This window comes from Myotis myotis, unplaced genomic scaffold (assembly GCF_014108235.1).
Source record: "Myotis myotis isolate mMyoMyo1 unplaced genomic scaffold, mMyoMyo1.p scaffold_m19_p_3, whole genome shotgun sequence".
Taxonomy (NCBI): domain Eukaryota; kingdom Metazoa; phylum Chordata; class Mammalia; order Chiroptera; family Vespertilionidae; genus Myotis; species Myotis myotis.
In genome coordinates this window covers 82,693,534-82,707,747 of record NW_023416335.1, presented here as the reverse complement: position 1 = coordinate 82,707,747, position 14,214 = coordinate 82,693,534, and the positions used below count along the sequence as shown (strand labels likewise).

The window sequence follows — 14,214 nt, the reverse complement described above, 5'->3', positions numbered from 1 at the left end:
CTCTGTGTGTGATGGGGTAGAGCCATAACCTCCACATCGGCCCTGCCCTGAGTGTGAGAGTGGCGGCGCCCCAACCCTGTGATCAGCCCTGCTCTGTGGGTGATAGAGGGCAGCACCCCAAACCGCCCCCCCCCCCACAGGCCCTGCTTTGTGTGTGATGGGGTAGAGCCATAACCTCCCCATCGGCCCTGCCCTGAGTGTGCCCCAACTCCCCTATTGGCCCTACTCTGTGAGTGACAGGGGGGAGCTCCCCAACCCCCTGGTTGGCCCTGCTCTGTGTGTGACGGGGGGAGCTCCCCAACCCCGTGATTGACCCTGCTCTGTGCGTGACAGGGGGGAGCTCCCCAGCCAACCCCCTGATTGGCCCTGCTCTGTGCGTGACAGGGTACGGAGCCCCAACACCCCTGATGGGCCTTGCTCTGTGCATGACAGGGGGCAGCACCCCAACCCCCTGATCAGCCCTGCTCTGTGCATGACAGGGGGTGGCGCCACAACCTCCCCATCGACCCTGCCTTGAGTGTGACAGGGGGCGGTGCCCCAACCCCCCAATCGGCCCTACCCTAAGCGTGACTGAGGGTGGCATCGCAACCTCCTGATCCGCCCTGCTCTGTGCATGACAGGGGGCGGCGCCCCAACTCCCCAATCGACCCTGCTCTGAGCCCGACCAGGGGCTGCAACTAGGGATTGGGCCTCCCCTCTGCCACCGGGAGCAAGCCTAAGCCAGCAGGTCATTATCTCCCGAGGCGTCCCAGACTGCGAGAGGGCACAGGCCGGGCTGAGAGACCCCCCCTTTTCCCCCCGAGTGCACAAAAATTTGTGCACCAGGCCTCTAGTTATATATATAAAAGCCTAAGCGACTGTCTGACTATCTGATGGTCTGACTGGTAGCTATGATGTGCAATGACCACCAGGGGGCAGATGCTCCAACTGGTAGCTATGACATGCACTGACCACCAGGGGCAGACACTCAACGCAGGAGCTGCCAAGCTGTGGTGACTTGGCAGCTGTGCTTCTCGCGTGACGCACCCAGAACCAGAGAGGAGGGAGCCCAATTCCAGGGTGTGTCACCTGAGAACCACCCTCTTGCAATCCGGGACCCCTTAAGGGATGTCATAGAGCAGGTTTCAGCCATATCCCTGCAAGCCAGGTCGATGGACCCCACCAGTTCTTGAATCCATGCACTGGGCCTCTAATATAATCATAAAGGAAAAGAATAATGGATTTAGTCATATAAAGGTTTACCCTTTTGTATGACCAAAATAGCAGTAATGAAATATATAAACTATATTAAGTGATACAATGCCTATGAACAAGTGAGTGGCAAAATAAATTGCAAGATAGTCATATAAAATTGATTCCTACACAGCAACAAACATGACTAAAACCACCAATAGAAGGAGCAGCATTGATAATCTCAAGGGTTTGGTGTTGAGCCAAAACAGCTATTTTCAAAACAATCTGCGGCATTAAATGTCAGTATACTGATTAGTTTTCAAGAGGAAGGATGAAGTAATGACTGGCAGGGACATGAGGGGCCTTCCATGCTGCTGCTAATGTTCTGAATCTTGGGATATAGTACAGATGATACAGGTGGGTGTTTGTTTTGTGATAATGCATAAAGCCATATACTACTCTGTGTGCATATTTTATGGAGTGGTTTTAGAAACAAACATACAAGTAAGATTTTTTGGCTGTCATATTTGGCAAACATTTTTTTAAATGAAATTTTATTTTGGTCACACTCTATATAATAACAGTTTTCAAAAGACACGCCATTAATTGTGTTGCTAAATTTTATTCAACAATTTCCATTAAAGAGGACACATATGTAATACCTTAATCAATAAAGAAATTAAAGATTGAAAAAAAATAAAATAAAAATTGATATCCTTTTATACTTAAAAAAAATTATCCTAAGAAGAGAATGAGAAAATTAGAAGGGGGAGCTTCCAAAGATATCTTATGGAAACAATATATTAGTAGCTTTATTTGTAAAAATGAAAAATCATATACAAACTAAATGCCCAGCATTCGGAGTTTGTTTAACTAATAATGGTACATGTGGACTATGTTGTAGCCAGATATACTGAGGCAAGGCTACTTTTATATGTGTAGAAAGTTATATGAGTAGTTTGGTGACAAAAAAATAATTTTCAGGTCTGTTTCTCTCATACTTACTTACATACATGCACACATATACACACTCAAAGTCATATTTTTAAAAACACCCGAAACACTAGCCACTAAAATGTCAGCAGAATTTATCTAGGTTTTTGTGTGATATTTTTTACTCTCTTCTTTTCCCCCCTTCGTATAGCTGAAAAAAAAGAAAGAAAGAAAGAAAAAGAAAAAGAAAAAGAAAAATACAGGTAGATATATCACTTTTGAACTCCTGAAGAAAATAGCAAAACAAAAGTAAACAGAAACACCTGAAAAGTATTTTTGTATATTTCCTCCAGTCATTTCCCCCGACCCCTGTATTAATCAGGTTTTGAAGTTAAAATGGAAGGAAAAAAGAAAGGAGAGAGAGAGAGAAATTTGCATAAACCATATGTTTGTTAAGTTTAATGATATTAAATTATAATATTGAAAAATATGAAATTTATTGCTAAGAGTTTTTGTTTCTTACAAATGAGATTTATGTCATCTTTCATTTAAGTTATGGTTGTTTATAGATTAAATGGTAGTGTTGTAATTCTAAGTATTTCCTAGTGTGTTGAAAGAAACTAAAAAGTCTTGGATACTCCAAACTTAAAACAGTTTTCATAATTTACTAGGTCAGGGATGGTCTCAGGTTTTATGAAGTTTTAAAGTTATATGGGTTTTAAGAAAAAGAGAACCCAGTTTGAGTATAGTTCTAGTTACTGATACTTGCTAGAAACTTGTAGGAATGGGGGCTCTGGCACTTCAGTTTCCTTCAATTCATGCAAAAGTCATTTGTAAAGATGTGAGCTTCATTTACTGATGCCCTATTCCCTCTTTTTTGGGGGGAGAGTTATTGCCTAATATTATTAAGTTATGATAACACATCTACTTATACAATTTAAAGATACTGTATGGAAACAAAGTCATTAAAATACAAAGAAAGAATATGTGTTTAAGCCTTACTGTAGAAGGCTCTTAAGCTTATTGATGTTTTAAGGCCCTATACATATAATAATTGGATTTATTTATTGCTCTTATTTTAAAGAAAGTAAGCCATTTATTTAACAAATACATATTTGATTAATATTATGTATTTACTCCTGTAAATAACTATGTGCTCAAGAACTTACCCCTCTCCCAATTCTAAAATCTAGCTTTAAAATATATTTAGATTTTGTACTAGGGCTTCTCAAACTTCAATGTACATCCAAATCATCTCGGGATCTTGTTAAACTGCAGGTTCTTATTTGTTGGTTATGGAGTGGAGTCTAGGATTTTGCATGTTTGGCAAGATGCCATGGGATTCCTCTGTAGCCAGTCTGCAGACCACTTTGTGGATAGCAAGGCTCCCCAGCATTCTAACCTGTCCCCAGCATCTCCCTCATCAGAAGTGGGGCAGGGGGGGGCGGGAGGGGAGGTGGGTTGCCTCATGCCCTCCACATGGAGGGGACTGTTTGTTTGGTCTGGTGGCCCTTAGGGGCAGCTGGTGGTTATGCAACCAGGAATGTAAGTGTAGGATCTAGATTACTTGAAGCAAGTATCACAGCCAAGGACAGCAGATGTGTGCTAGAGAATAAGGGCGAGAGAGCGGGCACCAGTGAGCCAGTGCTGAGAAAGGCACCTCCTCACCCACTGCTCTGGGGAGCTGTTTATGAGCACATTGACAGGCGGGCTGTTTTCGTATTTGGCCTGTCATCAGAAGCACAGGTGAGGCAGTACGTGTGAAGTTCTTTGGGGGATTTAGAAGTTTAGAAAGAGGCTCTGACTTGTTAAACTCCGATCACACAGAGGTGGGTGTTTCCATTTCAGGGTTTGGGGCATGCTGAGTGCGGTGACAACCCTTCCAGCAGGCAGCCTGTCCCACCTGTGACTTCTTCTGGGATTATCGTTTGGAGCTGACTGCGGCCAGTGTGTCTCGGGTTCCTAGTGCCAAGGTAAGGAGTCTGTGACATTGTGCTCGCGTGCCGTGAAGCTAACTGCAGAGTCCTGGTGTTGTGCTCGCGTGCCGTGAAGCTAACTTCAGAGTCCTGGTGGAGCAGCACAGGTTGGAGGGCTCTGAAGAGGCTGCTTTTGCAACACTATTCCAGCAATAACAGAGATAGGACTCTGTGCTACCAGGGTAAACGAGAAAGCACTAGATGCTCTGGTCTCCTACTTTTGATATTATGCATCTCTAGGAGAGATAACCCATGCTTTTTAAATTGTGGTAAAACACACACACACACACACACACACACACATAACATAATATTTACCTTCTTAACAAATGTTTAAGGTATTCAGGACATTGTTAACTATAAACACACGTTGTACAGCAGATCTCTAGAATGTATATTCATCTTACAAAACTGAAACTCTAAATCCATTGAAACTCCTATTTTTCCTTCCCTCCAGCCCCTGATCAACACTGTTCTATTTTCTGTTTCGTAGCGTTTGACTGCGTTAGATACCTCATGTAAGTGGAATGATGCGATATTTGCCCTTCTCTGACTGGTTTATTTCACTTAGCATTATGTCCTCAAGGTCATCCATGCTGTGGCAGATGGCAGGATTTCCAATTTGTGGCTAAATAATATTCTACTGTGTGTGAGTGCGTTTGTTTGCTACATTCTCTTTTTCATCCACCGGTGAACTTTTAGATTGTTTCTACGTTTTGACTTTTGTGACTAATGCTGCAATGAACATGGGAGTGCAGCTATCCCTTTGAGATCCCAATTTTAATTCCTTTGGCTATATGTCCAGACGTAGACCTGCTTGACCATATGGCAGTTCTATCTTTGAGGAGCATCCTTACTGTTTTCATCAGCAGCGGCACCATCTTACATTCCCGCCAACAGTGCACAGCCGTTCTGATTTCTCCAGCCCTTCACTGGCACTTGGTTTCTGTTTTGTTTTTTCTCCCCTCACTTTTAAAATAATGGCCATCCTATCAGATATGAGGTTATATACTTCATTGTGGTTTTGATTTACATGTTTTGAGGATTAGTGATTTTGAGTATCTTTTCTTATACTGTTGGCCATTTGTGTGTCTTTCGAGAAATGTCTATTTAAGTCCTTTGCCTATTTGTTGGGTTATCTGTGTTGTTTTTTATCTGTTTTTGTGTTGTTGTTTTATTTTGTTTTGCTATTGAATTGTAGGAATTTCTTATAGATTTTGGGTATTAACTCTTTATTAGGCATATATTAACTCCTTATAAGGTATATATCAACTCCTTATTAGGCATATATTAACTCCTTATAAGGTATATATTAACTCCTTATTAGGCATATATTAACTCTGTATTAGGTTTGCAGATATTTTTGTCCCATTTTGTAAGTTGACTTGTCACTCTGTTGATTGTGGCATTTGCTATGCAGAAGCCTCTTAGTTTGATGTAGTTCTACTTGTCCATTTTTGCTTTTGTTGCCTATGCGTTTGTTATATCAAAAATAAATTGCCCTAACCGGTTTGGCTCTGTGGATAGAGCAGCAGCCTGTGGACTGAAGGGTCCCAAGTTCAATTCTGGTCAAGGGCATGTACCTTGGTTGCGGGCACATCCCCAGTAGGGGGTGTGCAGGAGGCAGCTGATCAGTGTTTCTCTCTCATTGATGTTTCTAACTCTCTATCCCTCTCCCTTCCTCTCTGTAAAAAATCAATAAAATATATTTAAAAACAACAACAACAACAACAAACAAATGAACAAATAAACAACCCATTGTCCAGACCAATGTTGTGAAGTTTTCTCCTGTGTTTTCTTTCTTTCTTTTTTTTTTAAAGAAGCATATGTCCATCACTTCACTTTTTTTAAAAATATATTTTATTGATTTTTTACAGAGAGGAAAGGAGAGAGAAAGAGAGTTAGAAACATCGATGAGAGAGAAACATTGATCAGCTGCCTCCTGCACACCTCCCACTGGGGATGTGCCCACAACCCAGGTACATGCCCTTGACCAGAATCGAACCTGGGACCTTTTAGTCCGCAGGCCGAAGCTCTATCCACTGAGCCAAACCGGTTTTGGCCTCCTGTGTTTTCTTTGATGAGTTTTATAGTTTTAGTCGTTGTGGTTAATTCTGTAACCATTTTGAGTTATTTTTTTTTGTAAATGGTATAAGACAGTGACAACTTTCATTCTTTTGCATGTGGACCTCCAGTTTTCCTAGAACCATTTGTTGGAGAGAAAGAATAGTCTTTCCCCATTGCATAGTCTTGGCATCCTAGTAAAACATCATTTGACTATGTATGCCTGGGTTTATTTCTGGCCTCTCTATTCTATTCCATTGGTCTATATGTCTGTCTTTATACCAGTTTCATAATATTTTGATTACTGTAGTTTTATAATATGTTTTGAAGTCAGGAAATATGAGGACTTCAACTTTGTTCCCTGCCCCTTTGAGATTTTTTTACACCTTTGTGGTTATATAAAATTTTAAAAATATTTTCTCTATTTCTGTAAAAATGTCATTGGGATTTTGATAGGGATTGCATTGAATCTGTAAATTGCTTTGAGCAGTTTGGACATTTTAACAATACTAAGTCTTTTTAGCCATGATGTCTTGCCACTAATTTGTGTCTTTTTTAATTTCTTTCATCAATGTTTTATACTTTTTAATGTGTCTTTCACTTCTTTGATTAAATTTATTTCTAAGTATTTTATTCTTTTTCATGCTATTTTAATTTTTTGGGGGGTTGTGTGTTGTTAGTATACAGAATACAATTGATTTTGTATGTTGATTTGGTATCTCAGAACTTTGCTGAATTCATTTATAATTTCTAATAATTTTGTAAATATGTAGACTCTTTGAGGTTTTCTACATATATCATGTTATATGTAAACAAAGATGCTTTACCTTTTCTTTACTGGTTTAGATGCCTTTTATTTCTCCCCAACTGCTCAGGCTAGTACTTTCAGTACTATGTTGACTAGAAGTGGTATTCTAATCTTGTTCCTGATCTTAGAGGAAAAGTTTTTAGTTTTTCACAATTGCGTATGACCTTGGGGTTGGGCTTTTCATATATGACCCTTATAATGTTATTATTTTTCTTCTATTTCTAATTTGTTTAGTGACTTGTTTGTTTTAATCATGAAAGGCTGTTAAATTTTGTCAAATGCTTTTTTTGTATTGGGATTTTCATGTGATTTTTATTCCTCATTTTATATTAATATGTGTATCACATTGATGGATTTTCAAATGTTGAATTATTCTTGCACCCCAGGTATACATCCCATTTTGTCTTTGGGATATGATCCTTTTCATGTGCTGTTGATTCCAGTTTTTTAGTATTTTGTTGAGGGTTTTTACACCTTTATTTATCAGAGATATTGGCTGATAGTTTTCTTTTCTTCTAGTATTTTTGCCTGGCTTTGTTATCAGGGCAATGTTGCCTAATCAAATGAGTTTGGAAATGTTCCGTCCTCATCAATTTTCTGGAAGATTTTAAGAAGGATTTGCATAATTCTTATTTAAATGTTTGCTAGGATACACTATTGAAGCTATCTGATCCTCGGCTTTTCTTTGTTGGGATTTTTTGGTTACTGACTCAATCTCCTTATTCATTATAGTTCTGTTCAGATTTACTATTTCTTCATGAATCACTGTTATTGTTTGTATGTTTCTAGGAATTTATTTCTTCTAGATTATTCAAATTGTTGGCATATGATTATTCATAAAAATCTCTCATAATCCTTTTCATTTCTGTGGTATCGGTTGAAATATCTTCTCTTTCATTTCTAATATTGTTTACTTGACTTTTCTCTTTTTTATCTTAGTCTATCTAAAGGTTTGTCAGTTTTATCTTTTCAAAAAATCAACTCTTAGTTTCATTGATTTATTAATTTTTAAAATAGCTTAATGAAATGTAATTTGCATACTATAAAATTCACCCATTTTAAGTATATAATTCAATGGTTTTTAACATATGTACAGAGTTATGTAACCATTATCACAATCTAATTTTAGAACATTTTCATCATTCAAAAAAGTAACTGTGTACCCATTAGCAGGCTGAGCCATATTTAACTATATAAATATTATGGACTTCTGAGAAGCTATTTTTGACTGGAATGAATATGAATAACTTTGAGAACCAATTTTTGACTGTAGTTAACATGATAAATTTTTATATATGGTTTTGCTAACAATAAAATTTGTTAAAATAATATTTGATTGTTATTAACTAGTACATATATTTATTATCACTTAGACATATTTTTAAGAATAGTTTTATCACTCTAAATATTTATTATAAAACGTAAGGCTTACTATTCTTTGCAACTACAAATTGAGTAACCTTTGTTGATAAGGTAAGAAAAAGAGTGATAGATGATGGGAAATGAAATTTATTGTAACATATTCATGGGGCAAAATACTGGCTTATAGTGGAAGGCACAGAACAAAATGCTACTGATCTAACTGGGGAAATATATCATGAAAGTTTTGAAGAGAAAAATGTTGAGGACAATTTATGATTATGAATTGGCCAGATTATTTTTTTGATAAGTTCCTCTGAAAGCATTTATTTTTAAATCTACTTTACAGGGGAATTGTTGGGTAAAAATGTTTAAAAAGTCATATTGTCTACTACCTTTTTAGTCTTTTGGAAAATACCCATAATACTATGTCTAAGCTTTAAGTTTTAAAAAAAAGGAAATGAAAATTTGTCCTTTATAGCTGATGAGCTGATGACAGGTGGGACACCAACAAAGATGTTATTTCTATGAGTTAGAACTGTTTGCCAGTGATAATCCAGTTCCATTCCAGATCTTTCTCAGCCATCCGGAAGAACTCTGTTCTTAAATATGGCGCTTTCAAACTAGTGACTTACAAGCATGAGTGTAATCCACGCAGGGCACATCTGTGTTTTCATTTTACATTTTCTGCTACTGTTAACTGCCCGCTCACTGTGAGATCCGCTTTCTTTGCCTTTCCTAGCTATAACACATGGACTGCTTCACAGAGGCCAGCTTCCAAAGTCGTTGAAATGTTTTTCCTTTGGCTGCCCTCCTACAGCAACTCTCCTCAACTCTCCCCATAAAACAAATTACCAAGAATTTTTTTTTTTTTAAATCCTTACCCGAGGATATGTTTTTATTGGTTTGATAGAGAGAGGAAGGTGGGGAAGAGAGAGAGAGAAACATCAATGTGAGAAACATTGATCAATTGCCTCTCATTTTCTCCTGACCAGGGATCAAACCCACAGTCTAGGTATGTGCCCTGACCAGGAACTGAACCCACAACCTCTTGGTTTATGGGATGATGCTCCTACCAATGGAGCCACCTAGCCAAGGCCCAAGAATTCTTTAATAATGCAGTATTAACATTCATATATGAAGATGAGTATTGGCAGTGATTGATTGGCTATTAGTTACTGAAAAAAATACCTGCAGAATTTGCAAAAAGGAAAGTGTATATTCTGAATGTCATGTCAGAATCTTGGAGAGCATTTAGTGAATTTGTTTATGAGGCCAAGGCATTAGCAGGCTGGAAAGCAATGTGACATTGCTGGAACTCAAGAAGAAGAGCAAGTTACCATGCCAGGGGCAAGCTCAGGCCTCCGGGCAAAGCTCCCAGTCACTGAGAGGCTCACTTGTTTTGAAAACTGTACAAGTAATTATTGTTAAGTCACATTCTGTGGTTGCTAGCACTACTGTGCGAAGTGGCTTTACAAAAGAAGCATTGCTAGAATGCATTAGAAATGATGATTTAGTATTGAACTGGCTTTGTTGAAATAATCTAAATTACATGCTGCAACATGTTTTATCCCAGTAGCTAAAATCACTGATTTAGGGTATTTTAAATGTGAGAAACTTATACAGTCGTCTCCCCTCATCTGCAGTTTTGCTTTCTGCCGTTTCAGTGATCTGTGAACAGTTGCAGTGCAAAACTACTAAATGGAAAATTCCAGATATCAATAATTTATGTTTTAACCTCAACAAAATGAAAAGCAAAACCACTGAATTGGAGAATATATTTGCCAATGATACATCTGATAAAGGGTTCATTTCTAAAATATGTAAAGAATTTATACTACTCAACACCAAGAAGCCAAACAACTCGATTAAAAATTGTGCAAAGGATCTGAATAGATACTTCTCCAAGATGGCCAACAGATATATGAAAAATGTTCAATGTCACTGTCACTAATCATCAGAAAAATGCAAATTAAAACCACAATGAGATATCACTGCACACCTGTCAGAGTGGTTATCATCAATGAATCAGCAAACAAAAGTGCTGGAGAGGATATGGAGAAAAGAGGACCCTTGTGCACTGTTGGTGGGAATGTAGACTAGTACAGCCACTGTGGAAAACAATATGGAGTTTCCTCAAAAAATTTAAAGTGGAACTACATGTTGAACCTCAGAGGAAAGATGGAGGAGGGTGGGTGACTGGGAAGAGATCAACCAAAGAACTTGTATGCATACGTGCATAACCCATGGACATAGACTATAAGGTGTTGAAAGCCTGGGGTGGGGCCAGAGGTGGGCTATAAAGGTGGGAGTAAAAAGGGGACATATGTAATATTTTCAACAATAAAGATTTTTTAAAAATTAAAAATAAAAGTGGAACTATCCTATGACCCAGCGATTTCACTTCTGGGAATTTATCCAAAGAAACTCAGAACACTGATTCAAAAGAATGTAAGCACCCCTATGTTCATTGCAGCATTATTTACAGTAGCTAAGATTTGGAAGCAGCCCAAGTGCCCCTCAGTACATGAGTGGGTAAAACAGCTGTGGTACATTTGCACAGTGGATTACTACTCAGTTGTAAAAAACAAAAACAAAAAACAAAAAAGAAGGAACTTCTACCTTTTGCAGCAGCATGGATGGACCTGGAGATTATTATGCTAAATTGAAATAATCCAGTCAGAGAAAGACAAATACCATCTGATCTCACTTATATGTGGAATCTAATGAACAAAAAGAACTGAGGAACCAAATAGAAACAGAAGCATGATATATGGAAGAGACTGACAGCAGTCAGAGGGGAGCCTGGATAAAAGAAGGTGAAGGCATTAAGAAAAAAAAAAAAAACACACACACACACACACACACACCCACACACACAAATAGAAACAGATAACAGTGTGGTGATAGCCAGAGGGAAAGTGGGAGTAGGTTTGGGGTGGGGGTAGGTGGAGGTGGGCAAAATTGAGGGAAAAAAGGGACGGAAAGAGATTTTTGCTTGGGATGATTGGTGCCCAGTGCAGTGTGGAGATGACATTTTGTTGAGTTGTACACTTGAAACCTGTCTGATTTTGTGAACTCGTGTCACCCCAATAATTTCAATGAAAAATTTGTTTTAAATTGCATGCTGTTCTGAATAGTGTTATGAAATCTTGTGTTGTCCAGCTCCATCCCACCTGGGACATGAATCACCCCTATGTCCAGAGTATCCAGGCTGCATATGCTACCTGCCCTTAGTCACTTAACTAGCTGTCTAGGTTATCAGACCTACTTTCACAGTATCACAATGCTTGCATTCAAGTAACCCTTCATATACTTAATAATGGCCCCAAATCGCAAGATTAATGGTACTAGCAATTCAGCTATGCCAAAAAGAAGCTATAAAGTGTCTGTATGTATAGAACAATATATAGTTTACATAGGGTTTGCATTTCAGGCATCCACTAAGGTATTGAAATGTACCCCCTACATTTCAATAAATGAGGTACTACTGTATTCTTAGTAATGTTGGAGAGTCAGCGATACTTCAGAGGGTATCATAGGTCTTCATCATCTAAGTAGACTTATGAGACCACATGGATTGTGACTTGATTTGTCTCACAATAAATAAGTTCAAAGTGACTAATGGATTCTGACAATCAGATGTGTGACTGAGTCATGTTTGCAAATTCCTTGATTCAAATCCTTCAGTGTATATTTAGCATTTAACATTTAAACATTTAGACAACAGGATTATTTGTGTAAGTATTGTAATTCATGGTGCCTGTCAGATGGGTCCATGGGTGCATGTGCATGTCTGGGTGAGCAGAGCTAGATTAGGGAATGGCAGCTTGCCAGGGCACCACTGCATGCTGGTGGAATGTTATTGGTATAAATGGGAAACATGGCACATGGTAACTCAGGAGTCAACATGTAACATTTAGGCAATTGGCAAGAAAAAATTTATTCCAGCACCATCATGGGGTGAAAACCAGGTAATAATAAGAATTGTTGCCATTGTTGAACTCTCTCTACTAAATATTTTCACAAAAATAACAAAAAATTGTTGGCATTACTGAACTATCTCCTGAATATTTTGCACCATGTTACTGCAAGCCTTACCACCATCTGAATTTAGAATCATCTGAATTTGGTAATTTATACCTAGTAGTATTTTAAATAGGTCTCTTTATTGGAAATGAGTGATTTTAAATTCACAAGTTATTAGTGTGCTTTATAAAAATTTGCCTAGTTTGAGAAAACTGAACTGAATAAAGGAGCATGGAAAAGTGGGAAATGTTTTGTTAACATAAAAGTAAACAAACAAACTAACAAACAAAAGAACTTTGAAATTTATTTTGTGACTTTGTCATATCTGTGTGAGTTACCTCTGTCCTCATGAACCTGAGTAACGAATACTGTCCAGTAATGACAGGCCAAAAATCTGTGAAATGGAAGAGGTTGAAGCAAGTGCAAATGGTGTGTTTATTCAGTAAGTGAACTAACTCTGTTAACTAACCATAAAGAAATACACAATTTTCTTAATAGAAAACAAATTTTACCCAACTCTATTTAATAAATGTTGAGTAAATACTTCAAAAATAGCAGTTTGATTGGGTACCAAACCTTCAGCTGTTCTGGGACACCCATATGATTCAATCTCAATTTGGCAGAACGTGTGTGTGTGTGTGTGTGTGTGTGTGTGTGTGTGTGTGTGAGAGAGAGAGAGAGAGAAAGAGTGTGTGTGTGTGTGAGAGAGAGAGAGAGAGTGAGTGAAAGCTAGAATCCATTTATCACCTGCAAAATTTTGCACAAACATTATGGAAATGCCAAGAGCACTTTGACTTTATAATGTCCCATTGGAGAAATATCTGAACTCTGTCCTGATGGCCAGGGCAGATGGTTGATATCACGTGCTAAGAATGGGTGCTATGCAATTCCCAGCATTTGGAATGCTGCCACATAAATTTGAAATGGGTCAGAGTAAAATGCTGGAATTTTCATATGCTTATGAAAGAAAGGGTGCAAAATTTTAAAACTGGGGGAATCATGGGAAGTTATTTTCTGAGTAAAGATATGTTTAGAACAAGACACTGATTTATCTGGCTCTTGCCTGGATGAGCAGGAGATGGAAATAGTTCTTACAGAAATGAAATGCCTGAGAGTATATTGGAGTAGTGTTTTTCTTGCAGTGGTCATTTTTAACATGTGTGCTGACCCATCTTACATTAATTTTTATGCCATAAAATGTAATAGCTATCACTATTAGTTATCACTAATTCTTATAATGTAATTACATTATGTATGCTAGCTTTAATGAGAGCCTATAAGGAGATTAAAGTAAAAGGATCTCATGACATGATTTATGTTATAAATAAGAGAAGAACTTTTAAAATTACATTGTGAAGTTATATGGGGAGAAATAATCAGATACTGTATGTGTCATACTTTAAAATTGTTTTGCCTTTTAGATATAAACCACAGACTTTCAGCTCCTGTCATCTTAGGTGAGAGGAAGCAGCATCAGAATGCCTCGAGATGGCTTCTAGAAAGCTTGATTTGCATATCCGTGATAAGACAACTCACACCCTGAACTGTACACTGTAACCAAAATATAAATAATTTATAAAAAAATAAATAAAGTGAAAGTGGCTATTTTATGAAATTAGAACCACTGGGTTGAGAAAATTTATGAAAATAATAAGGAACTTTTAAGCTCCCAAACTATTCTGTCACAAGTGAGTTATTACAAACATAAGTGTCTTATGCACGGTGAGAGAAAAAGAAAACTTGACCCACAGATGTGCACGCACAAAAAGTGCTGGTTTGTGATTTGTTTGGTTTGCTTTCCACAAAGAGGAGCAGTGTGAGTCCGCGGAGCTGGGCAAAGTGCCGGATCAGAGATTGCCTGTCGGGTGAGGA

The 14,214-nt window shown here is 38.0% G+C and overlaps 1 protein-coding gene across 2 annotated transcripts in view; it reads left to right on the top strand.

The window, feature by feature from the left end:
- ENOX1 (ecto-NOX disulfide-thiol exchanger 1) overlaps positions 1 to 14,214 on the top strand; it is a 626,117-nt gene that overhangs the window by 181,397 nt on the left and 430,506 nt on the right. For both annotated transcript variants that reach the window (XM_036300802.1, XM_036300801.1), the window contains exon 3: positions 3,955 to 4,079. The gene's annotated coding sequence lies outside the window, so the exon portion shown is untranslated. The remainder of the gene's footprint in view (positions 1 to 3,954; positions 4,080 to 14,214) is intronic.